The sequence below is a fragment of the Manis pentadactyla genome, chromosome 6 (assembly GCF_030020395.1).
Source record: "Manis pentadactyla isolate mManPen7 chromosome 6, mManPen7.hap1, whole genome shotgun sequence".
NCBI lineage: Eukaryota > Metazoa > Chordata > Mammalia > Pholidota > Manidae > Manis > Manis pentadactyla.
This window is the reverse complement of record NC_080024.1, coordinates 61,507,461-61,534,455: the sequence shown is the minus strand read 5'-3', so window position 1 is coordinate 61,534,455 and position 26,995 is coordinate 61,507,461. Positions and strand designations below refer to the sequence as shown.

General features: G+C 40.9%; 1 protein-coding gene across 5 annotated transcripts in view; it reads right to left on the bottom strand.

Moving 5' to 3' along the window:
• The window catches only part of WIPF1 (WAS/WASL interacting protein family member 1), a 121,007-nt gene that overhangs the window by 52,562 nt on the left and 41,450 nt on the right, over nucleotides 1–26,995 (bottom strand). The window contains exon 2 of one of the 5 annotated variants that reach the window (XM_036876936.2): nucleotides 23,291–23,409. The exons of the other annotated variants lie outside the window; for them this stretch is intronic. The gene's annotated coding sequence lies outside the window, so the exon portion shown is untranslated. The remainder of the gene's footprint in view (nucleotides 1–23,290; nucleotides 23,410–26,995) is intronic. 5 annotated transcript variants of the gene reach the window in all.

The following is a 26,995-nucleotide window of genomic DNA, read 5'->3' as shown; positions in this document are numbered from 1 at the left end:
AGCTCTTTTTCTTTCCAGAGGGATTAACTCAATACAATGGAAGAATGAAGAGTTTACTCTATTCTGTATTTGAAGAAAAACTGGGTGCTAGTAATTTCAGTCTCCATTTTATATTATTCTATGACTAATTTTCAAATTTACTTTGGCCTATTTCAAAAAGCTGACATTGATCCACTCAATTTGTGCTGGTCCCCCTTCTCATTCACAAGTGCCTCTGCATTTTTGTGCAATTGCAATACCACTAGACTCAGTGAAAACAAACTCAGGAAAAAATGCCCCATAAACTTCCTAAGAAAACAGTTTTTTCCTAAAAATTAAGGAGAAATAGGCATTAGTAAATTGATCTTATGCTCACTGCCTTGTACTCTTTTCACCCAGAGAGGCTCACTGCTGATCACTAGGTTCTAGTTCCAGTAGGAGGATGGGGAGCCACTTGTCCCCAGATCCTCCAGAAGGCAGGACTTCTCTTCTGTGCACTAAGAAAACGTCCAAAAACCCTTTGGGGTGCTCTCCCCCACGTGGGACGGTGCTTATTCTTAAGGCTGCTTTATTCCAGTGGTTGAGAAGTAAATAGAAGAACAGTAATGGTCTGTGAATATTTTCAGAGGTGGCACATAATTGAGAAAAAACAGGCCATCAGGCAAGATTTCATTTCTCCAAGCACGGAAGAAAACAAACCATGATTCCTATCATTATGCCTGTTCCGCAACGCAATGATGGCACTCTGACACAGTAGTAATGCCAAAAGTCAAACTAAGCTTCAGCAGGACTGAGCTCCACACCAGACACAGGGAATTCATGGAAAACCAATCTGAAGGTCACCGCTGTGAAACTGTGTTTTCCAAAGTACTGCTGTACATGAAACTTTCTATTCATCCAAGATTTACTGATACCTAGGGCAAAACACTCTATGGAGACATATTTCTAATATTCTTCACTAGCAGCATCTAATGAAATCTCTTCACCTCTAGCTGCACAAATGTGGAGACAAGGGTTTCTTCTCTTGCTTTTTCCCCTCATCCTATCTTGAAAATATAGATGAGAGTTTCTCAAAAATGGCTGAGATACACAAAGGTAAGCCATCTCAGAATCTTTATAGGCATAAGAAACATGTACAGGTTTAAGCAAAAGAGAACAGCAACACATATTCTACCCCAGATTTATTAAAAATTACTGTGACATGCATATCATCAGTCTTAAAAATTCAGCTTTAAAATGATAATGCAACTCCACCCCTAACATGCTCAAAAACAATGTAGAAGTCAGGCTAGTACAATATATTACTCAGGGAAGTAATTGGTACCTGTTACTGTTTGCTAGAATTTGAGCTTCTACAAAAATAAAGTCCATCAAAGAAATGGGTCAACTCAGTGGTGCTTTTCCTCAAGTGAAAAAGGAAAATCCTTTCCCCAGAAACAAAAAAAGCAATTATACTTTCAAAAAATAAAATCAGAATTTGATAAATGTCCAATCAGTCTTTTAATACATATATTTGGGAATATAAAAATCAGTATAAACCTATTATGGTCATATAGTTTAAATTTCTAGTACTATTTTCCTTAAGGTAAGTATGAAAGCACTTAGCGGTCTAGCATTTACTACTGAGACACTATAAAATAGCATCTTGGTGAATAAAAGAAATTCATGAATTTATGAAGAAAGGAATAATAATTATAAAACATTCTAATAAAAGCATTGTATATGTTTATGTTTGTATACCAAAGTTTAAAGGTATTCAAAGGTTATTTATTGCTAAAATTATTTAAAATATAATAAGAGGAAATTTAAAAGTGCCCTTCCTCAGTTTCTAAAATTTAACAGGATCAGAGAATCTGGAATCAAAGATAAAGTAGAAATCCACAAAGGGTCCCACTGAATTCTCAGGGAGAAAGAGCAGGCAAAAAAAAAAAAAGAAAGCAGGCAAAGAGTCATCTGAGGACATTATTTTGGCCTAACCTGTGGGTATCATACAAACGGGGGAGCCAATGCCTGATACCAATAGAACGCAGTTTTCTACTGTTAAGCGAGGTGACAACCAACCCTATCTGCCAAAATTAGTGGGTGAGAAATTGTCACATGAAGTCCTGCACAAACATGAAATGCAGTAGCAAAGGCTGGCTGTCATCCCGCAGTCACCACTCTCCTGGGCTAGGCTGGCGGCCAGCAGGAATATCTCCTTCTGCAAAACTGTTTCAAAGTAATAACTTAGAGGAAGTGGTGTGCTGATACCATGAAAAAAAACATCCCTCAAACACAAAGATAGTTCAAAAAGCATCTGTATATGGCTCAGAGGAAACAGACAGCTCAGCTAATTTCAACTCAAAAGAAACCCAAGAGATGGGTTTAGCTTGGCCACAGCTACACACACATGCAGGAAAACTGAAGGTCGGCAAGAACCTAGTGATTTTGTTTTGTGCCAAAAGGGATGAAAGGGCAGGGTTGTCCATCCTGGGGTCAGGATGGAATAACAGAAGATACTCTGCCCCATATGGCCTCAGACACAGCATCACATGCATCTAAGAGCACTTCATACCTTTCCCCCCATGAAGTTACACCCATGTGTTTTTTCCAGAGCAGTCCAGACCAGTGCTGGAATAGCAAGTCTGATGCACTTTTCTACAGCAACCAGTGGGATCAGTCTCTCCATTGCTGAAGCCTTTCCACAGCCTTCCTTCCACAAGGTTGTCCTTATAGAGCTTAGGAGCAGAACCCCTAAAATAGTCCCTCCTTTCATCAATCTTGGGCTGAAATACATGTACAATCTTTAAAATGATTGATACTTATTTTCTACTTTGGGGCATTTAAAAATATTCTTCAAATCAAGTGAACACATCAGCAACAAAGATCATGTCATATTTGGTTTTGAAAACCACTTGGAAATTTCTGTAAAAGCAGCTACTTTCCTAAGAGAACAGATGGCAATTGATACCAAAATCTTAAAAAGATCCTTATTCTTACTTTCAAATAATTTTTATTTGAGAAGATTTTCAGATGTGTCAGCAAAAGTCAGTGTTTTTTTCAATCCTGGTTTTGTATTGCTGTTTTGAGATCTTCATTGCTAATAGGGATAAGGAATCCCCCAAAAGTCCTTTGGTTTTCATCATTCAAGAAAATTCATCTCATGGCTGAAGACCTATTTATTTTATTTTCATTTTTGTGAGAGGAAGACAGGAAAGAGTAATTGACCTTTAATATCAGAAATGTGTCACTGACCTTCAACTGGGTAGTGAGATTTTTGGTTCAAATTATTTAGTACCCAGATCACATGTGGGGACAATTAAAATTCTTTAAATGATTCTTTTCCTTCTTCAAGAGTTGGCCACAACACTTAAGCTGGGCACAGGAAACAGAGATTTTGTTTCAGTCCAGCAGCCTCACAAGGGCAGCTCCAAGCTCTGTAGTTTTGCCATGTCTTTCTAGGTGGTACCCCAGTCAGCAAGCCTCTGCAGCCCACAGAACTCAACATAACCTTCTGGACTGCTCTGGAAAAAACACATTGAGTAATAAGGGATAGAATGTTTTCCATTCATTGTTTCCAGTGCTATTTTCTGGACAGAAGAAACGCCAAATCATAGGCATCTGGAAAAGAGACACCCAGACAGAACAATGATTTTACACAGCCTGTGATCACTGACCCCCCCTAAAGGTGCATCTACTGTTTCCTGTTGTCTCCTTCATGTGGGGCTACAGGGTTCGGACAGAGCAAGCAGCCATTTCTATCAGACTTGACTCAGGTGCAATGGTTGACTTCCAGGGGGATCAAATGTTGTTCTGGTCACCTTGAAGACACAGGGAGTGATGAAAAGACACAGGTCCATGGCAGTGACAGTGAAAGAAGGAAGTAGGATATTAGCATTACATGACCAATGTGATGCTAATGTCCTCCATAAGAGCTTTCTGAAAGGTATCATTCAGTTCTAGAAAATAATTAGAAGGTCTGTTGCCATCTTTGTGTACAGTTTATACACCATATTTTGTTTCTTGGCTGGCCCATGGCAGGGAAAGAATTGATTGACATACCAGGAAATAGACAAGGCAACTGGAACTGATGCGGAGGTGGAAGGGCATGACCTAGTGAGACAGGGGCTCGACAAAGGCCTCTGAGGGCTCCTGTCATTTCCACAGTTCTTAGTCACATGATTTGCTTTGTAGATCTTAACAGTAACTAATGAGCTTTAGAAAATGAATTGGCATGCTGGGTAGAAAATTTCAAAAGTCAACTTGTCTCTTCAAAAGTGTTAAAAAAAATTTTTTTTTACCCTTTCTTTATTCTATGGGTTCTCTTTTTCAGAACAATTTAAAACTCCATATTTAAAAGAGCTTCCTTTGTGCCTACATTCCCCCTTTGAAACCAAAGGCTGCTGGACCCACCGCAGCCAGGGAGATGGGATGAGAGCACCCCAGCCCAAGAGCGGCCAGTCTTCAGGCAAGAGAGCACACTGTGGGCTGGCTGGGCGTGAGAACCTGCTCACACCAGGCACTCAGGCACCTCCTTGTTTCAGAAGCATGAGCTGGGACTCATGGAGGGGACGGGCACTCACACCAGAGAAAGCAATGTCTGAACCAGTTAACCAGTAGGCATAAAAGGGGAGATGACCCATCTCCTGGGACTGAGGGTGGTTTTCAGGTGCCTAAATTGCATCCTGGTCTTTAATAATTCTAATAGTATTACTATTAACAATTACAACAAGAACAACAGCTAGTATTCATTGAACCCATACTGTGTGCTAAGGAGCATTCCAGACACTTTTACAAGTATTAGTTCAATTTTCACAATAACTCTATGAGGTGCATAATGATTAAAATGATGATGGCATTGATGCACAGAAAGTTAAGTAACTTGGTCAAGGCTACACAGCTCATAAGTGGCAGAGACACAATTTGAACTCAAATGGTCTGACTCCAGAGTCAACACTTCTAACCAGGGTGTGCTTCTCTGGGGGTTTCCTTTCTCCCTTATTGCCCATCCTTACAGTAAGGTTCCTCTATTAAGGAGGACTGACAGGGGGGTCTATTTCTTGCTCCATTATTGTCTCACAATTAGCATTTTTCTTGGCTCCACTCATTATGAATCTTAGCAACTTAAGTACATGTTAATGCATTTCATGAACTAGTAAATGCTTACTATGTGCCAAGTGCCAGGCGCAGCTATGAGATCTGAAGCTAAAGACGAGTCGGCCCTGTTCGAGCTCTCTGAAACCTGATACTTAGCACAGAAAGCCTTAGTCTGCACAACCACCATACTTCAAACTGCTTCCAGTGTTCACACTGTAAGGTCCCTCTTTCATGACCTTAGGCAGAATATATATTATAGCCCATCTTTGGATGTACAGTATCCTATTTTTACATAATAATGTACTGTCTTCTGAGCTCATTGATAAAATAATGCCCAAAAAGGCACATTTAAAATATCACCAAAACAAACACAGACATGATGAAGACGGCTTCCTCAAAGGTCCCCCTTCTCAGGATTACAGGTCAGAATGAAGCCAAGGGGATGGGAAGAAGTCCTGGTCATGCTGGATCTGAGAAAGCATGTGCCTCTGAGCAGTGCTGCTGTGTCCCCCACAGACTCTGCAGAGCAGCAGTGAGTCCTGGAAAGGTGTCTCATAGGCATGAACCATGGCCTCTTCCTCTGTTCATACATGGCTCACTGTGGGTAACTTGTATGGGGCATGGATCCCCATCCCTGCCAAACATGTATTTATCTCTGTCTGTAGCACTCGCAACACAGGTGCTCCTGGACACCACATGTCACATCTTCTCATCTTTCTGCTCCTACAGCACCCAGCAAACTGCTTTGTATGTGACAGGCCTTTTAAATGATTTTTTTAATGATTGTTTTTCCCAAATTATGACAATTGCACAAGTCTATTGTGAACACAAATGAGTTAAAGAAAATAAACTACCTATAATCCTACTGGATAGAAGTACACGATGTTAATTACTAGAATATTTCTTTCTAGACTTCATATATTAAAAATATCTTAAAATTAGGATTATAACATACCTAGTTTTAAATCCAGTTTTTGTTATGCTTTTATACCACTAAGTATTCATTGAAAATGTGATTTTTAATGACTGCATGATATTCTACATCAAAATTTAACTTTCTCCTATCTCTGGTCATTTGGCTATCTTTTACTTTGCTTTTATAAATGTGTTAACATCAATATCCTCATACACAAATTCTGTGCTCAGCTAGGATTATGTTACAGAATAAATTATAGAAACAGAAGTACTGGATCAAAGAATTTGAACAATTTAAACTCTCTGGATATATAGTGCAGATGGCCACTGGGAAGACTTAAAAGGATGTCTCATTCACCATACTCTTGCCAATGCTGAATATTAGTTTTAGAAAATCTACATCCTTGGTTTCTTCAAGGGGTCAGAACAGAGCATATAGTTAAAATCACGCTCCTAAGTAAAATTTCAAAAGGGCTACATATACACAAGAGCAAAACAAGCCTATAATCAGCAGTGCCCAACTTAAAATGCTTAGAATTTTAGAAATGGAAATAAGTAGAGATTACTGAGTTAACGGTTACAGTTCACAAAGGTCACTGAAGCTCAGCAGGGTTAGGTGGGTGATGTATTTGAGTTGGACCTAGAGTCTAGTTATCTTGCCCCATGAATAATTTCTTCAGAAGAGGCTGACAATCTTGTGATTTCATATTTGAAAAAGAAACCATTACAGTTCTAAATTTTATTTTATCTTCATGACACCAAGTCAGAATAAAATGTTTTATAGACAAAAGCAAAAACTCATGTATAAGTACTACTCTATTCTGAAGGTCTCTGCTTAAATCTACAACAGATTTATTTTCCTGGAACCATTAAAACAGCGTTGATTCATTATTCTCTCATCCAGCCAACATTTACTAAGAATATACGGTGGCCAGGCACTGTGCTAGGTGCTGGGATGGCAGGTGGAAGGTACCAAGAAACAAGGGATTCATCGGAGAGGAGGTGGGCAGGAGGACTGTGAGCAGATACAGTGCGCGTGTCAGGGTGCGGCAGGGGTGCACAAGGTGGCATGGGGGAGGCTGAGCAGTGCCTGTGGAAAGCATCACCGAGGAGCTGGTGTGTGAGCTGTGCACATACTTGAAAGCAGTCTACGGGGCAGAGGTAGGAGAAGAGTGTCCCGGCAGTGAGACAGTAAGGCTGCTCATCAGATGTGGTGGGACCGTGGTGCCCGGGGGTGCTGAGCACTGGTGGGAAATGAGGCTGGGAAGGTATTCTGGGTCAGGCAGTGCTCAGGAATTTGGACTTTTGTCTGGAGTTGTTGTGTCCCATGAAAGATGTTTAAGCAGTGGTGCCATGGTCAAATGTTTGCTCTACCAACCCACCCTAATGGTAACATGGGGAAGGACCGGTGACTTTGAAGGCAGGAGACTTCTCTGCACTGGTTCAGCCCACAGGCTTTGAATGTCTAAATTAGGGAAAAGGCAGAGGAAATATGAAAGAGGAGATGGATTTGGGCATTATTTATTAGGAAGAAACATAAGACACAGAGATTGATCAGATGTGGGTGCCATTAATGAGATGGGGGTGAAGAAGGTCTTGGTTTTGGAAGCAAGGGATTTGCTCACACTGAGCTTGGGATCTCAAGATATCCAGTAAATCCAGACAGCAAATGCAAATCAAATACGGAGATCAGGGAGAGACAAACAGAGTCACAGGTCAGCATAAGCAGTAACGTGGCTAGCCGTCCCCACCCCCCAATTTCTCCTACATACTGGGATACTTTCTCCTCTGCAGCACAAGAGCTGCACTGCATCCATCAGAAATACAATGCAAGCCATAAATGCAATTTACAGTTTTCTAGTAGACACATTTAAAAAAACTAATAGGGGAAATGAGCCTTAAGAATATGTTTCATTTAACTCAATATATCTAAAACATTATTTCAACATGAATCAATATAAAGATTATTAATGAAACATTTTACATTCTTCTTTTCATACTAAGTCTTCACATCTTAAGTATACTTTACACTTACAGCCCAGCCCATCTTAACTCAGATTAGCTACATTTCGAGTGGTCAACCACCCTGAACTGTGCAGGACTAGATGGTAACCCACAGGGGTGGTTGAGGCACCAACATGAAACTTTTCTAGTCCTTGGAATTTGTGGAGTTAAATGGAATTTTATGTTACAGATGAGAGAATGATGAGGAACCCACAGGGCAGTGTTACATGTTATTGGAAGCTGGGGAGGGGCAAAGGGTAGAGACCATTCCTCTAAACCTTACTTACTAAGTTATCAAATACCCCGGAAGCTTCTGATTGAACTCAGAGCCTTGAATTGGTTATCCCCTTATCTGTAGACATGTCTGGTCTCCTGATAAAGATTCTAAAGGCAGTGGTTCCAAAATTTCAAACATTTGCAAACCAACTTCATAACTTTGGGATAACTGTATACCACCAAAAAACTGTATCACTTACTTAATATTTTTATTCAACTAGCCTTAAAAAAGTCTAAATACATAATTTAGTGTGTCACCCTAAGTGACTGTATCTATGAAATCATGGATTTCATGTGTTATATTTTTTCTAGCACACATTATAATAAATAATAATCACTTAAGTAAAAAAATTATAAAACAATTTAGTCACAGGGATGGAAGTACAGCACAGGGAATATAGCTCATAATAGTATGATATCTTTGTATGGCGACAGATGGTAACTACACTTATCATGGTGAGCATTTGGTAATGTACATAACTGATGAATCACTAAGTTGTTCAAGTGAAAAATTATATTGTATATAAATTATCTTTAAATATATATATATAAAAGAAACAACACTGAAAACACGAAAAAACTGTTTATCCATTTGTCTCCTAAAATCACCTCACAAACTAGCAGAAGTATGATAATCAAACCTCGAAAATATTGTCCTGGAGGAAGGGAAGGGGAAATAACACCACTGGCTTCCCCCTTGATGCCAGCAGTGCTCAGCGGGCACGTGCACTTTAACTCATCAGGTCTCCTGTATGAGAACCGACATTCACTGCTACCACCTTGTTTTTATGTTGGTGGTTATTCTGACTGGTTATCACTGGTGCCTACCAGTTATTGGGTATTTTAGTATTCAGTTAAATAACTTTAGTTATAGTTATCAGTTATTCCAGCCTATAATGAAATTATTATATTCATTTAAAATTTCCAGAGATTATAGAGCTGGTAAGCTTGGGAACTGAGCTTTTAACTTTTAACATCACAAGGCAGAGACCAACTAGATCACCTAGCATGAGGCCCTCCGCCTAAGAGGTGGTATATTCTTGTCATTGACTGGTTCATTTTCAGTTATGAATTATCTGAAAAGCTTGACTCTAAGAGATGAGAATTGGTAAACTTCTGTGGAGAGGATGCATGGCATCAAAATGGTTAAAATAAACTTCTTATAAATTACCTGTGTGCTTCTTTATTAATGCATTGAACAAGATCTAGAGGATAGTCTAATTAATTTCAAGAGTTATGCAGATAAGTAATATTTGGAGGTGTCTGCAATTGTAATGTATGTTATCTATTCTTTTCTTGATTGAAACATATTTAAAAGATAATATTGTGTAAATTTGATGTTGAGAACATGTTGCTGCATTTATATCTTCTAATGTGACTGGCATTGCAGCAATTAGCGCCTCTATTTCATAACATAACTATCCTTTCTTTTTCATAGTTTGGAATAATTAAATCCCAGTCTCTTAGCAAGTTTGATGATTATAGTACAATATTGTTGTCTGCATTCACCATATTGTACATTAGATCTCTACGGCTTATTTACTACACCTTGTAAAAATGATCTATTCTTATGTAATAAATTATACCAGTACTAAGTAGCTTAAACCAATGAACATTGTATGACAGTTTCTGTGGGTCAGGGGTCGGGGCACGGCTTGAAGAGTGCCTCAGGCTCACACAGAACATTAACTGTCTATGTTCTTTTGGTGGTGACGTCACCAGTGCTAATACAACTGTGGTTTCTTGGCTACATTCATAATTAAAGGAAATGTGAATTACCAGTTAGAGGTTAGTGAAAATAAAGATGTATTATTTTCCCCATCCAGTTAACAGATTTCAAGTTTAAAAATCCTGAGTTTAAAGACTCAGCTTCTTTCACTATCTAAAAATCAGTCAAATGCTGTGTGGATGGGCACAAGGATTCCTTACATACCCTTGGAATCTGCCATATGTGAGCATTTACTGCATTTGTGAAAGATTTCATTTTTTGCTTGTTTGTAAACCATGTGGTACTGCTAGTCCAGCTTAGAAATAAATCAACTTTAAAACTGATTCCACAGCTGCAAAAGACAAGTGGCACCAATAAATGAGGAGCTCAGCTTATAACTATACCTCCTCTGGGCAGGTGGTCACCAACTGATCGACAGAAGCAAACAAGCCATGTTTTGAAGTATTAACATTTTTCTAATGACAAGTAGGATTGGAGTAGAAAGCAAGTAGAGGGTAAATGTTGTATTCCTACAAAATTCAATCTTCTTAAACATGAGGGCCTCTGAAAACGTGAATCAAAATTATATTTCTAGGGGCCCTACTTGACCGCTGCTTGTCACCTTCCCAGTCATAATCACTGAGGGAAGAATAGCCTAGGCTGCTATTAACAGGCCCATATCAGAGAACCAGTGAACTTGGGGCAAAATTATAGGTTTAAATTTTGCTGTCTTGGACTGCATTAGAAATTTGTTGTCACCTGCTCATGGAAATGCCTTCAGTATTCCATTTTATTGGGGGTGGGAGAGGGATTATGTCAAAAATATTTAACAACCAATAAGGCACAAGAAGTGACCAGTCAGAGCAATATGTGATGTGGAGTGAAGTCCTGAGGCACCCAGGCACCCCTCCTTAGTTGTTGAATCATGAGACAGGTCTGAGGGGTCATGGAGGTACACTTGGATGACTGAGGTTGGTGATGGTTCACGAACAGGTTTGGAAACATCCCAACATTTTAGAAACCAGCACGGCCATACCAGCACAAACAGACTGAGTATCAGCTGCTGAGGTGGGGCTGCTCCTGCCAAGAGGCCCCACAGAAAGTTACTGGTGTGGGAGCTGACCCTGTGGCTCATCAGCACCCTGTGGGGATAGGACTCAGGCCTCCTTTCTGAGCCTTGACCTGAGGTCAGCACCTCCAGGACCAATTCCAAGGCTCTCAGAACCCGCTCCTTGGGTCTCCTCAGGGCTGGCAGGCTGTAGTCCCCTGGCTCCTGGGTGCCTTCTCGGATCAGCCTGGACAGCTGCTGCCAGCCGACACCAGCAGACCTCTAAGCTAGTGGGCCCAGTGTTTCCTCACGGGTTGGATGGAGGGGCATGTTCTCAGTCCATAGGCGTTATACCACCCAAGCAGCCACACCCTGTGCATGGGGGAAGGCCAAAAAAGGAAGACTTTTTTTTTCATGTTCCCTCTCACTTCAAGGACTCGTTTAGTAGCTGCCTGAAATTTCTGAATGGAGCCCCATGTTTTAGGTTTATCACAAGAGGTCATTCTTCATTGCTTCTTGATCTATATTATTTTACTGAAATGCTCTGGTTGGTTTTCCTTCGTTCCATCTTCTGGGAAGCAGAAAAGAGGTGGCTCTGGATACAGAGTCCTGGGTCTGAATTCTGGCTCTGGGGACTGTGGTCAGTCACTTCAGCCCTCTGAGGTGATGTCCGCCTCTGTAAATGGGGCTCATAGGATGACTGCCTCGTAGGCTGGTCAAGGGTCTAATGAGACAAAAACGAGTTTGAAGATTTCTTCTTACAAACTGACCACAACACTGAAAAAAACTTTTTGTCTCTATTTGGAATAGGAAGTGCCAATGCTATTCCAGTGTACCAGAGCAGTTATTTTTAAAATCGATCTTTTTTGTTCACTCAAGCAGACTAAAAAAGCAGATAAAAAAATGAGTTTAGAGGTCAAAACATTAACTGTTGCACAGACTTAGATCCAACTCATAAGAACTCAAAATTCTATTAGGAAGATAATAGTTTCTCCAGGAAAATGGCTACCATAGGTTAATTCATTAATATTTGTATAACTAGCTAACACCTGTTTCAACTGCAATAAATGCAATTTCAACTATCAAGATAATATTTGCATTGAATTTTATCAGACATTTAGAGAACATATAACACCATTCTCCTTAAAATTTTCCAAAAAATCGAAGAGGAGGGAATACTTCCAAACTCGTTCTATGAAGCCAGCATCACTCTAATATCAAAATCAGGCAAAGACGCTACAAAAAAAAGAAAACTACAGACCCATATCACTGATGAACATAGATGCAAAAATACTCAACAAAATATTAGCAAACCAAATTCAAAAACACATCAAGAGGATCATACACCATGATCAAGTGGGATTCATCTCAGGGATGCAAGGATGGTACAACATTTGAAAACCCATCAACATCATCCACCACATCAATAAAAAGAAGGACAAAAACCACATGATCATTTTCATAGATGCTGAAAAAATGTTCGACAAAATTCAATATCCATTCATGATAAAAACTCTCAACAAAATGGGTATAGAGGGCAAGTACCTTAACATAATAAAGGCCATATAGGATAAACCCACAGCCAACATCATACTTAACAGCAAGAAGCTGAAAGCTTCCCAAAAATCGGAAATAAGACAAGGATGCCCACTCTCCCCACTTTGATCCAACACAGTTCTGGAGGTCCTAGCAACAGCAATCAGACAACACAAAGAAATAAAAGTCATCCAGATTGGTAAGGAAGAAGTCAAACTATCACTGTTTGTAGAAGACCTGATATTGAACATAACAAACCCTAAAGAATCCACTCCAAAACTACAAGAACTAATATCTGAATTCAGAAAAATTGCAGGATACAAAATTAATACATAGAAATCTGTTGTATTCCTATACACTAACAATGAAGTAGCAGAAAGAGAAGTCAGGAAAACAATTCCATTCACAATTGCATCAAAAAGAATAAAATACCTAGGAATAAACATAACCAAGGAAGTGAAAGACCTTTACCCAGAAAACTACAAGACACTCCTAACAGAAATTAAAGAGGACACTAATAAATGGAAATTCATCCCATGCTCTTGGCTAGGAAGAATTAATATTGTTAAAATGGTCATCCTGCCTAAAGAAATCTACAGATTCAATGCAATCCCTATCAAAATACTGACAGCATTCTTCAATGAACTGGAACAAATAGTTCTAAAATTCATATGGAAGAACAAAAGACCCCGAATAGCCAAAGCAATCCTGAGAAGGGAGAATAAAGCAGGAGGGATCTCCCTTCCCAACTTCAAGCTCTACTACAAAGCCACAGTAATCAAGACAATTTGGTACAGGCACAAGAACAGACCCATAGACCAGTGGAACAGAATAGAGAGTCCAGATATTAACCCAAGCATATATGATCAGTTAATATATGATAAAGGAGCCATGGATATACAGTGGGGAAATGACAGCTGTTCTTCGACAGCTGGTGTTGGCAAAACTGGACAGTTATATGTAAAAGAATGAAACTGGATTACTGCCTAACTCCAAACACAAAAGTAAACTCGAAATGGATCAAAGACCTGAATGTAAGTCATGAAACCATCAAACTCTTAGAAGAAAACATATGCAAAACCCTCCTGGACATAAACATGAGCGATTTCTTCATGAACATATTTCCCCAGATAAGGGAAACAAAAGCAAAAATGAACAAGTGGAACTATATCATACTGAAAAGCTCCTGTACAGCAAAGGATACCATCAGTAGAACAAAAAGACATCCTACAGTATGGGAGAATATATTCATAAATGACATATCCAATAAGGCGTTGACATCCAAATTATATAAAGAGCCCATGCACCTCAATAAACAAAAAGCAAATAAGCCAATTAAAAAATGGGCAGAGTTGCTGAACAGAAACTTCTCCAAAGAAGAAATTCAGATGGCCAACAGGCACATGAAAAGATGCTCCACATCACTAATCATCAGAGAAATGCAAATTAAACCTACAATGAGATATCACCTCACACCAGTTAGGATGGCCAATATCCAAAATAGAAACAACAACAAATGTTGGCGAGGATGTGGAGAAAGGGGAACCCTCCTACACTGCTGGTGGGAATGTAAACTAGTTCAACCATTGTGGAAAGCAGTATGGAGGTTCCTCAAAAAACTAAAAGTAGAAATACCATTTGACCCAGGAATTCCACTCCTAGGAATTCACCCTAAGAATGCAGGAGCCCAGTTTCAAAAAGACATATGCACCCCTATGTTTATCACAGACAGCCCTTTTTACAATAGTCAAGAAATGGAAGCAACCTAAGTGTCTATCAGTAGATGAATGGATAAAGAAGATGTGGTACATATACACAACAGAATATTATTCAGCCATAAGAAGAAAACAAATCCTACCGTTTGCAACAATATGGATGGAGCTAGAGGGTATTATGCTCAGTGAAATAAGCCAGGTGGAGAAAGACAAGTATCAAAATATTTCACTCACTTGATGAGTGAAACAGCAGCAGACTCACAAAACCCAACAATGGACTAACAGTTACCAAGGGGAAAGGGACTGGGGAGAATGGGTAAGAAGGGAGGGATATGGGGGAAAAGGGGCATTATGATTAGCACACAAAATGTAGGGGGAGGGGCATGGGGAAGGCAGTATAACACAGAGAAGACAAACAGTGATTTTACAGCATCTTACTACGCTGATGGACATTGACTGTAATGGGGTATGTGGTGGGGACTTGACAATGGGGGGAGTCTAGTAACCATAATGTTGCTCATGTAATTGTAATTAATGATACTAAAAAAATTAAATAAATGATTCAATTTCAATGACAAAAAAAGATAATATGTGCATAAACATAAAAAATGAAAACAACTATAATATTTTCTTCAATTGCTTTGGCATACAAGAAAAGAAAAAAATTGTTTAAGGTAGTGAGCACATGAAAAAATAAGCTTTGTTTTTGCCCACTGTGCTTTATTTTTTTCTTTAAATAAGCATTATGGACACTCTGGTGTTTAAGCAGCGAAAGTCAAGGCCTAAACCAGAAATCCTGACCTTTCCACTCTTGTTTACCCAAGTGAACATTCTCTCTCTGATTTCAGTCCCAGAAATCAGTCAATGAATAAGTCCTGATGCCGAATCCCATTTCCTGTTTGTCATAGGAGTTTTGAAGATAGAGATGCATTCAGGAGTAATATGAAACCATTAAGATCATTTAAGAAAGATTAATTTCTTCCAGGATAGTATCTCCTATGTTTAGACACATATCTCTAGCTGCCTATTCAACATCTCCACACAATGTCTAACAGACAGCTCAGACACAGCATATCCCACACTAAACTATATATATTTCCTCTACCCTCAGGCTCTGCCTAGAGCCTTTCCTCTCTGTTTGATGGCCTCTGCTTAGGCCAGAATCGTTGGAGTCTTCCTTGACTCATCTTTTCCACTTATTATTGTTCAATCCAAAACTTTAATCTCATTGGTTTGACTTCAAAATTACAAACTCAAATTACTTACCACTTCTAGTGCTGCCACCCTGTTCCAGGGCACCACCATCTCACAGGAGAACTGTAATAGCCTCTTACCTGCTCTCTCTCTTCTACTCTTGCTCTCCTACAGTTTATACTCAATACAGTAACCAAAGGGATCCTTTAAAGCGCAAAGTCAGATCACTGCCTCTCCTTTGCTCAAAGTCCAAAGCTCCCCTCTCACCCTGAGTGAAGGCCCGAGTTCTCTAATAGCCTATAAGACCCTCCAGGATCTCACCTCCTACTTCCCTCGCCTCACCTACTCTGCCCCAGTCACACTGGCTCCTTGGGATTCCCAGAATATGCTAGGCATGCTCCTTCCTCAAGGCTCTGAACACCGGCAAGGCAAACTCTCTCACTTCTTAGGTCTTCACTCAAATGCCACCTTCTCTGTTATAATCACCCTGTCCACCCCACTGAAGTCTCCCCGCTGCACTCCTGCTCTTCCTTACCCTGCTGTAGTACTTACTACTTTCTAGCCTTGTAATACACTATATAACACTGTTCTATTAAGTTTATTGTTATTGTCCACCCCCTCCCCCAACTAGAAAATAAGATTCACATGCAAGGTACTCATTAAATATTTCTGAATTAAGGGAAAATGCCAAAAACAAAAATAGGCAAAAGCCACCCCACGAAACACCCAGAGTCCAAAAAGGGCCTTGTAATGTTCAACTGTACGACCCACATACTATCTCATTTTCTTCTTTTTATAGTGCTTGTGCCATTTTGAAGAGGAGTGACAAAGAAGTAGGACTGACACTGAGGAGAGGCTGCTGTCTGTCTGGAAAGACCCTTAAGAGTGGCATTACCAGGGAGGGTTAGATCACCACACACTGAGCACAGAGACCTCATCACAGAGGTCCTAAAATCTCTCTTTTATCTGAGAACCAGAGAGAGCAGACTCAGAAAGACTGACCCACATTACAATTTCACAAGAATCTCAGAACATCAGAATTCACAAAAGATGTCGTTTCTTTCCAGTCACCATATCCATTGTCCAGAATATACTCTTCTGAGATAATGGTACCCAAGAAGTTGATTTAGTGTTCAGAACGTGGCTCAGAGATCTTGGAATATGGGCTAAGGATGGGCCAGCCTCTTGAGGGCTACTTAATCTGGGCCATGGCAAACCCTGACCTTCATCCATACTTTGCAGTGGTAACCTCTCTCAATCGACATTCACGCTCATGAGATTCATGGTCTCCCTTTCTGACCAGTCCCTGGGAAGTTTTCCTTTCTGGGCCATCCTCTTCTTTGCTCCATGGAGACAATCACTGCTCACTGCACACAAAATTTATCCAAGTAGAAGGAATTAGGGGCCTACCCATAAGACTGCACCCATCTTGCTATGCTGTCTTCTAGGAATTAAGTAGAGGTCACTTAGCTGGAGTTCGGGGAGTTCATAAACTCCTCCATCTCTTGGTCTACTCCATTAGGCATGGGTCTGGCCTCTGTAGATCCCAGAGGGGCACCCATATCAGGATTCCAAGTCTTTGGGACCCCTCAACCTTTTGGTTGGTGACCCATGTTGGAGTTAAGAGCCTTGGTCCATGCCCACTACTCTCACTAATTATTCTGACAAAGACAAATCACCTAACTTTTGTGGGCCTCAGTTTCCAAATCTAAAAATGAGGGGCTTGAACTCTTGAAGGTCTCTTTTATTTCTAAAAACCCAGAAATCTATTTTTCACTTACCTCTTAAAGTTTTAAATAATGACAACAGCATCTGAAAGCCTCTTTCCTAAACATTTCCCAAGGCCAGATGTTCCTGGCACCAAAGTAGGAGAAAAAAATAGTTTTTGAATAACCTAACATTTTTGTCTTTTAGAGCAAATTATCCTCTGGCCTTTTAAATTCCTTTTTCCCAATAGCTACCTCCTTATAAACCCTTCAAAGAAGGTTTTAAAAAGTAAACTATTTACCCATCCTGAATCAGAAGTATCTATCTTATAACATTATCTTTTTTCCAAATTATTTTTCCTACATTAAACCTCACAAACATTTTTATTCTGCTAACTATCTTCTTCAGCTTTGATTTGTCCCTGTTTTGCAGGGAAGGTTATTAGATGCTTGTAAGAAGGGGATCAGAAAGCTTAGAAATGACACTGATGGATAGTGACTCCAATGGGGTATGGGTGGGGACTTGATAATATGGGTAAATGTAGTAACCATATTGTTTTTTCATGTGAAACCTTCATATGAGTGTATAACCATAATACCTTACTAAAAAAAAAAAGAAAGAAACCACACACACACAAAGCTTAAATGGCTGGCAGAGGAAGCATGCCGTCTATGCAGGGAGGTTCTGGCCTGAATTTTCATAAGACGATGATATGAAATGGCAGGACAAGAGTTAAGAGCGGAAAGAAGAGGAAATGCAGAGGAAAGCAGACAAAGAGTGAAGGCACATGCTGTTTGCTTTGAAAGAGGTTTTAGGCAAAGCCCTGGTGGCAGTTCCTCAAGAATGTTCTTACAGTTAAATGACTTCTGGAACTGAACTTTCCCAAGAAATCACACCACTGTGAGAAGGCAGAGCTGGAACACCAATTTCCTTCCTTTAACGGCTCTCTCTGTGCAGCCTTCTGTGAAAAAGCTGGTGAGATACTGGGCAGCCCCTCTATTGGTCCCACACCCAGTTTTCACAAGACAGGATCATTTTACAGGCCTCTCAAGCCTTTTAGGAAGACCAAGTCTTTCAACAGCTCACTGGGAAATCAAAGATGCTCCAAATCACCCTTTAATAAATCAGTGATTTATTGAAAGCATAGTAATTCACTAGAAACCCTCCAAGTGAATCTACAGGTATAATATATGCATAACCTCCTAGCCTGAAGTTAGCAGCATATTTCAAATAGTTGTAGGTTCTAAGATAGCATCTAATAACTTTTAATTAAGGAAATATATGCCCTAAAAAATTTGTCCCTTGTTAAAACATATATGTGTATATATATATGTGTGTGTGCATGTATGCATGTGTGTGCAACATAAATCCTACTATAAAAAAAAAAGACTGTTTTTAAGCCACACTAGGATTATAAACCAATACTATGAGTGAACTTAAAACATGGCATTAAAACAGACACAAACAAAAGTAGAAAGGTAGCCTAGTTCCTACCAGAAAGTATCAGAACAGACACTCTGGTAACTATCCAGCTAGTTGGACTGTCTCAAAGCAGTAGCTTCTCATTAGTAGTGAGAAAGGGCAGTGTCAGTGGTAAACACTTCCTGTGCAACTGCACAGGCTGCCACCAGGTAAGGCAAGCACAAGTGCCTCTTACTCGGTTTCAGCACCATAACGAGGTTCCACTGAAGGACTCATCTTTTCCCAGTTTATTCTTTCCAAGGAAATCTTTCTCTGTCTTTTCATAAGCAAACAAACAAATAAATGCAACTGTTCTTGTCATCTTCTGATGTCTTTTTATTTTTTTTAGAAGGGGGGAGACACTAAGAACCTTTTTTTTTTTTTTGAAACAGCACCACCTTCCTAACTGATGAAGAAATGGTTGGTGGAGGGGAGTTGAAATGGAGTGAAAAATTAATCAGGCATACGGGCAATCCCTTCCTTGGAAGTGTCACAGAGCATATGTTAGCATTAATGATGCTTCATGTAGAACACAGCAGAAGAACCATACAGCACTGTGGCAGGCTGTCCATCACATCGTTCCTACATTTCCTTCTGGAAAATCAGTACTCTAAACAAATACCTCAGTCATGTCTCCAGAATAGACCCACTGTGCTCCTTTTCCTGGGACAACAGCCCAGGTCCTTACTACCCAGAAGCAAAACAAAACATTTTGCTTGAGGCATTTATGAAGGAAAATGATAATTATCATATAATCTGAGATATGTTCATGTCGTGGGTTTGGAGGGAGAGTGGCATAGACATAATTACTAGGTGATTATTTAAGAAGACATAATTACTAGATGATTCTCAGAAAGCATATTTATTCCTGCATGGAGTCTGATTTTAGTCAACAGAATCGAGGGTAAGATTTTTTTCCTGAAGTTTATGTAACCAAAAAAAGTACAAATCATGGAAAGAATAAAAAGCATTATCTCAAGCTCTCTTATTTCTTTCTTTTCCTTGCCTTCACTTTTATCAGCTCTTGAAAACTGAACTGGTTGTAAGCTGAAAATGACTGAGATTTTGTGTAGTTTTCAAGTCAAGATTAAAAATCATACTGTTGATAAAAAATCATATTATTGAAACTCATGTTCTTTTCCAAGGGTATAGACCACAGTGGGCAACTGCACATTAGAACCTGTACATATAGTACTTAAAAAAATCTGTGGTTCCCTAATATCTAGAATATATAAAGAAGTACAACTCAGTAACAGAAAACCAAAAAACCTCGTTTAAAAATGGCCAAGGGACTTAAAACAGACATTTCTCCAAAGATACAAAAATAGCCAACAAACATATAAAAAGATGCTCAACATCACAAATGGTTAGGGAAATATAAATCAAAACTACAAGATACCATCTTGTACCCACAAGGATGCCTGCTATGGAAAAAAAAAGAAACAGAAAATAGCAAGTATTACTTAGGGTGTGGAGGAAATGGAAATGGAATCTTTGGGCACTGTTGGTGGGATTGTAAATGGTACAGTGGCTTAGAAAACAGTAAGGCAGTTCCTCAAGAAGTTAAAAATAGAATTACCGTATTATCCACATACAAAAGAACTGAAAGCAGGGTCTCATGGAGATATCTGCACACCCATGTTCACAGCAGCATCATTCACAACAGCCAAAAGTGGAAGCAACCCAAATGTCACCAACAGATGAATGGATAAAGAAAATGTGATATATACATATAATGGAATATTATTCAGCCTTAAAAAGGAAGGAAATTCTGACACATGCTACAACACAGGTAAAACTTGAGGAGATGCTAGGTGAAATAAAGCAGTCAGAAGATAAATACTGAATGATTGCACTTATATGAGATCTTTACTCATGGCAACAGAAAGGAGAATGTGGTCGTCAGGGGCCTGGGGGATGAGGGAATTGTTTAGTGGGTATAGAGCTTCCACTTTTCCAGATGAAAAAGTTCTGGAAATTGGTTGTACAATAATGTGAACATATTTAACACTAGTAAACTAGACACTTAATGGCTAAGATAGTAAATTTTATGTTTTGTCTACTTTATTATAAATAAAAAACAAAACAAAACACAAAACGAAACTACAACTCCCAGTATTTCCCAGCATGATGGTGATGATCACAATGTCTTACACATGTCCAAGCACTTTTGAGAAGCCCAGAGAGCTGGACCTCCAGACTTGCTTATACCAACTAAAAAAAAAATGAATCACACTAGATTGCAAAGGTTTTATTTCCTTTTTCCCAACTAGCATGAGTGTTTTTTATATCTCACCACTTCATCCCCCTGAAACCCGGGCCACCCAAACATCTAAGGCTGCTGACTCCAGAGTTACTCTGTATTCTCTAGGATTCTAAAGAAAAGGACTGCCTATGTATCAGTGGCCTGGAGAAGAGGGGTTTGTGAAGTCAGCCACCTTCCTCTTCTTATTTAGAGGATCTGGTAACAGACCTATGCAGTCCCTGCCATAAAATTCACCATTTTCTCTCCAGATAAAAGATGAAACTTGGCAATAATTCTGTTCTAAAAATGATATGCAAGATTGATAACCCAGGTGCTCTCCATCACCCAACATGATCTACCACCTTTTGCCATTTCATGCCTCTTTTTTTTTCTTTCAGAACCACTTCCAGGTTTGGGGACTGGAGGCATTGCATAATGATACTTTCTTTATAAGCCTTTTCTTTCATCTCAAATACAAAGAAGTACAGTGAAGGTGGAAATCTGGAAAAGGGGGTGAGAATGGCTGGGAAGAGAATAGATGCCCCCAAAAAGAAATGGTAACAACAGCTTTTGGAGGAATGATGCATTTACAAAAAAGACGTCAGGTCCATCTGGAATGTATTTTTACAAAATAAAAAGCCCTTTTCTACTATCAACAGCAGAATAGCAGAATACAAAACTCCCTGAACAACAAAGTTCTAACCAATTAAAGCAGCAAAGAAACAAAACTGAAAAGAGCTCCTCCCTGGGATGTCCAGCCACCACTAAGCTAGCTGTAAGCCTCTTCCTGGTGCCCAGGCCATGGGCAAGAGGCCTCCCACTGCAGTTCCCCTCTATGCATTTCCTCCAGGTATCTTTTGTGCGAAGGGCTCCAAATACCAATAAAGACCAGTCTCCCCCACCCGAGACTCCTGATGGAAACCTGGGCTGCCTCTGTCAGAATACAAATAAATAGGGGTTCAGAAACCACTTGGGCTGAGATCTTCAACTTAGAATCCTCCCTTATTTGGTCAGCTTCCTCTCCATTTTCTTGCACAACATGGTAGTAAAAAAATGAAAAAAATGTGGCAATCTCAGGATACAGTCAACAATAGTATTCTGCTTTCATCATTGTTCAGGTTATTTTGCATTGCTGGGACAGAAACAGCACATGAGCCCAGTAACCCCTCACCCCTGTTGGTTTGTTTTTCAGTGCAGACACTTTGTAGAACACTTGGGGCTGGAATGAAGAGAAGCAAGAAGTTTCCAATCCTAGTCTCTTCTCTTCATCACTCACCCTGCCTCTATGAACACAGTAAAATAGTCACAGAAGGAATCTGGTAGGCTCTCAAAGACATCCAGACAGAAGCTCAGCACCCTCTCGGGCTGACCTGCTCCAGGGCTTGTACAATCCAAGAAGGTGCTAACTTCCTCCCTCCAACTCAACACTTGAGACATTTTCCTTTTTCATAGGTCTGAAAGCTGCAGGTCATTGTGGAAGCACCTTTTGCTGACTTGAAGATCTTTACAAACTGTCCCTCATTTGGCCACAGGATGAATCATCTTGGGCCCCGAAGCTGTTCCTGGGCTCTAATTTCCCACTGCTTAACCATCTCTCTGGCTCTTCTCTAGGTTTCTCAAACCTCCCATTGTATAGGAAGCATGGGTTGAAGACAAAGCTCCAGAGGCGGTTGACTACCTGGCTGCTGGCCCTGCACAGGGCAGCCCTCGGCACGCTCCCTGCCAGCGCTGCTGCAGGCAGGGGACTTGCTCATCTCACATTCAAGCTGCCCCTACCCCTTCTCACCACCGGGTTTACGTTAGTAAAAGAAGGAAAGAAGAAAAAAGGAAAGAAGGAAGGAAGGAAGGAAAGGGGCAGAAAAAGTAGAGAAGAAAAGGGAACTTAAGAATTTATAAAAATGCAAGAAATTATTTTAACAGGAAAGGAAGCCTTTAAAAGATTCATTTACCAGACAAAAATGCACATAAAAACAACAAACTTTTGCCTCCAGCCTTGCAGCATGTTCTTACATACACTACGTCTCTATTTTCTACTGCCCTTTGAACACCTAGAATATGCCTGCGAACACAAGACGATTTGTCCTGTTCAGATTTATGCTCATAGGTAAACATGAGGAGAGGCTTAGCTGAATTCCATGAAATGAGTTATTTAATGAACATCTGAAAGTTTGTTTTTTAAAGGCACAGAAGTTCCTACAAAGGGAAGCAAGAAGTTCTGAGAATTTCATTTTCACAACAATGAATAATGGCTCTATGCTTGTTCCTCTAACGTGTGGTTACCAGCTCTGCCCTGGCTCTTACATTCAAAGCCAGAGTAATTTCTTCACATTACAAAAATAGTTAAAGACAGTTTAAGGAAAGAGAACCAGCTAGGTATTTTAGAGTGACTATGAAAGATTTTTTCAGGGGGAAAAAAAAGCACTGACCTGTGTTGTTTCAATCCGCTGAAAACGACCAAGATCTCAAGTGCCCCCGCTATCTCCCAGCCAGCTTCCTGTACATGCTGCACGTGACACACTTCCTCACTGCACCTTCTTCGCCTCGCCTAAGCGGTCAGAGGCATGTGACAAGATCATCTTGCTGCCTGCTTCACACTGGGGTAATCCTGTGTCTAAGAAACCGCTGTCTCCCCGAAGGGGTCCCCAGCTTGTATCAGGCATCCCCAGGGCACAGGTAAAGAGGAGACAGGCCTGGGAGGAGGCAGGGGAGAGTACTCTTACTCCACAAGGAGGGCGAGGAGGTGAGGGAGAGAGACTCTAGAGCCCCAGGGTCACTCCTCTTGGGGCCGGGGTGGCAGTTAAGAAGGGTGCACGGCTCACAGGGGAGGCTGGGTGCTCTCCTGCCATTAGGACAGGCTCTGGTGCTGCCACCCTTGGGACAGCTGAGGAAGGGCCCACGCTGTGGCCCAGGACGCCCCCAGGGCCCTTATCCAGAGAGCACTAGCACAGAGCACACCCAGGGCTCAGATCACACCCCTGGGTCCTGCAGCGAAGAGGCCACTCACCCTCAATTTCCTGGGACCGTCTCAAGTTCGCATCCAGTCTGTTCAGCCCTGTTGCCAGGCGGTGTGCCCTAATTCTTGATTCAGCAAACAAATCCACAGTACTCATTGCCTCCCAGGGCTAAGTAACTGGCAGACATTTCCCCTCTGCTCGTCTCCAAAATATGCCAGCCTTTGGTTTCCCTGAACGGGCTGACACTGCCTTCCTGTGGGATGGTGGCGGGCTCCTGGTGGCATGTGAGTCCTGGCCATGGGGGCCCTGATGCTGGCCTGGCAGGGGTACCCGGGAGACAGCCCGACAACAGTGGGGAGGCTAAGCGAGCAGCTGGGGTGCCCCTGCTGTCCTCTTCCTGCTGTCAGTGCTCTCTCCTTTTACAATCCCTCTAACTCCGTGGTGGTCCAAACATACTAGAATTTGTGGATGTGGAAAGTGGCCTGTGGGAGTAAAACGATGGCCTGGACTGAGGGAAATATTCTGCAACTTGAACAATTTGATTCAGTGCAGAAACCTGCAGGTTGTTTCTGTTTGACTGCCCTGGCATAATTCTATTTTAAAAAGTGCTTTTATAGGGATTTCTTGTTTTTCAGAAAGGTAACTGTACACAAGCTCACTGTTTAAACATTACCCTGTAATTCCCTGATGACGTCTTCCATGTGAGAATGCCGAGTAAAGAAAGGAGTTGAGTCCTAAGAGTCAGAACTCTGGACAACAGTAAACCTCTGAAGTCTTACTACATGATTGCATTTCTGGCTTTGGAAACATGCATAACTGTTTTACCATCTTGACAGCTGATGGCTGGTTTTCTGATTAACTGTACAGTAGATTAGTCCATTAGTTGAGAGAGCTATATAAAGGATGGCATTAGCTTTAACACAGGAATAATGGTAAAACTTTGCCATCCTGGAAAATCAGATACCATATAGATGATAAATAATAATGACTCCACCTGAATGTGTTTAGAAGGGTCACATTCTGGGTTCAGCTGCCAGTTCCATTTTTCAACTAAGCAGTCACATATGTTATACTTAAGCCATACTCTGAGGAATTTTTAAAGGTCTTACCAAAATACCTTGTATTTCCCTTGAAAATCCCTAATCTGGCCTCCTGTCCATGATAATTTTTTTCTGTTTAGGCATTTTAAAACTTGTAATAATTTAATTTTTTAGAACAGTTGTAGATTTACAGAAAAATCAAGAAGATAGTGCAGAATTCCCACCCACTCTGAACCCAGTCTCCCCACTACTAAAATCTTACATTTAGTATGATGTTTAAGTAACAATTAATAAACAACTGTTGATACATTATTATTAGCTGAAGTCTACACTTTATTTAGACTTCCTTAGTTCCTTGCTCATGCCCTCTTCCTGACCCAGGGCCCAGTCCAGGCCCCCATCGCTGTAGGTCAGCACATCTCCTTCAGGCTCCTCTTGGCTGCACCAGTTTCTCAGAATTTCCTTGGCTTTGATGACCTTAACAGTTTTGAGGACTACTGGTAGGGTATTTCATACAATGTTGCACAACTGGGATTTGTCTGATTTTTTCACATGATAAGACTGGGGTTATGGATTATTTGAAAGAAGATCACAAAGGCAAAGAGCCATTTTTAATCATATCATATCAAGCATATATACTTTCAACATAATTTAATACTATTCATGTTGGCTTTGATCACCTGAAGTAGTGCTTTAGGTTTTCCCATTGTAAAGGTGCCCTCCCCTCCTTCCATATTGTACACTTTGGAAGGAAGACTTTGAGGGTAGAGCATTTATATCAATTATTTGGAATTCTTCTACCTGGAAGATTTTTCTCTTCTCCCCACCTACTAATTTATGCAATCCATCTATTTATATCAGTATGGACTCATAGATAATGTATTTTATATTTTGGGTTATAATTCAACACTATTTTTTTGTTGCTCAAATTTTTCCACCTTTAGAAAAGAAGATGGCGGCGTGATAAGTGAGACGGAGAACTCCTCCCAAAACCACAAATAGTATGAAAATATAGTTAATTAATACAACTAACCCTAAAACAGCAACAGGAAAGAAGGCTGCACCAGACTGCACACAGACCTCACCAATACAGAAGACCTCACGAAACAGGGTAACGTACAAAAGCCTTGATCTAGCAGGACCCGAGCCCTTCCCCCTCCCCAGCTCACTGGTAGGAGGAAGAGAAATGGAGCCGGGAGGGAGTGGAAGCCTGGCACTGCTCAACACCCAGGCCTGGAGGTCTGCTTTGCAAGCAGAAACCTACACTGAGTGGTGCTCTGGACGTTAGGGAGCTCGGACAGGCAGAGTGCTTCAGAGACTCAGATTCCGGCCGTTTGTGGAGGAGGGGATCCACATCCAGCCGCTCTGTGTCAGAGGAAAGGCAGGCGGTCTGAGAGGCTTCCTATCAGCAAGAGGGCTGCTGAAGAGGAGGGGTTTGCACGGAGCTTGCTGCACAGGGGAGGGGAGAGCTGGACAAGGTTGTCTGGGTGTGCTCTGCCCAACTGGTTGGGAACTTTGAGGAGCTTCAGGCGCCCCATCCCCCTGACTGCCTACTCAGCTCTGAGGCTCCCCACTATGACACGCAGCCTGCTGGGCCTTCCTGCCGGCCAGCTTGCAAACCAGCAGTAACTGTACTGGCGTCAGGCCAGCCACAGGGAGGCCCCGCCTACAACACCTAGAGAAGCAAAGCACAGAGGCTTACACCTGTGTGCTTGGCCCACTGGCTCTGACACTTGAGACAGGCACCGCAGACAGGAATCAGGAAACAGATCTTTCCTCCCCCCAGGCATCAGCTCCGCTCCCCTAAGACCCCCAAACCTCACTCTAGGGGCTGAGCAGCTCCAGAGACTGGAGCTTCTGGGGGGCACCACACAGAAATATGAAACAGCAAAAGAACATGGTTCAGACCAAAATCTCACAAACCCCAGGAAAAGGACCAAATGAAACTGAACTCACCCATCTTTCTGAAAGAGAGTTCAAAATAAAAATTATAAACACGCTTATGGAGGTACAGAAAAATATTCAAGAACTCAGGAACGAATTTAAGTCAGAGATTCAATCATGAAGAAATTCCATATCTGAAAAGAAACATACAGTGGAGAGATTTAAAAGCAGATTTGATGTAGTATAAGAGATG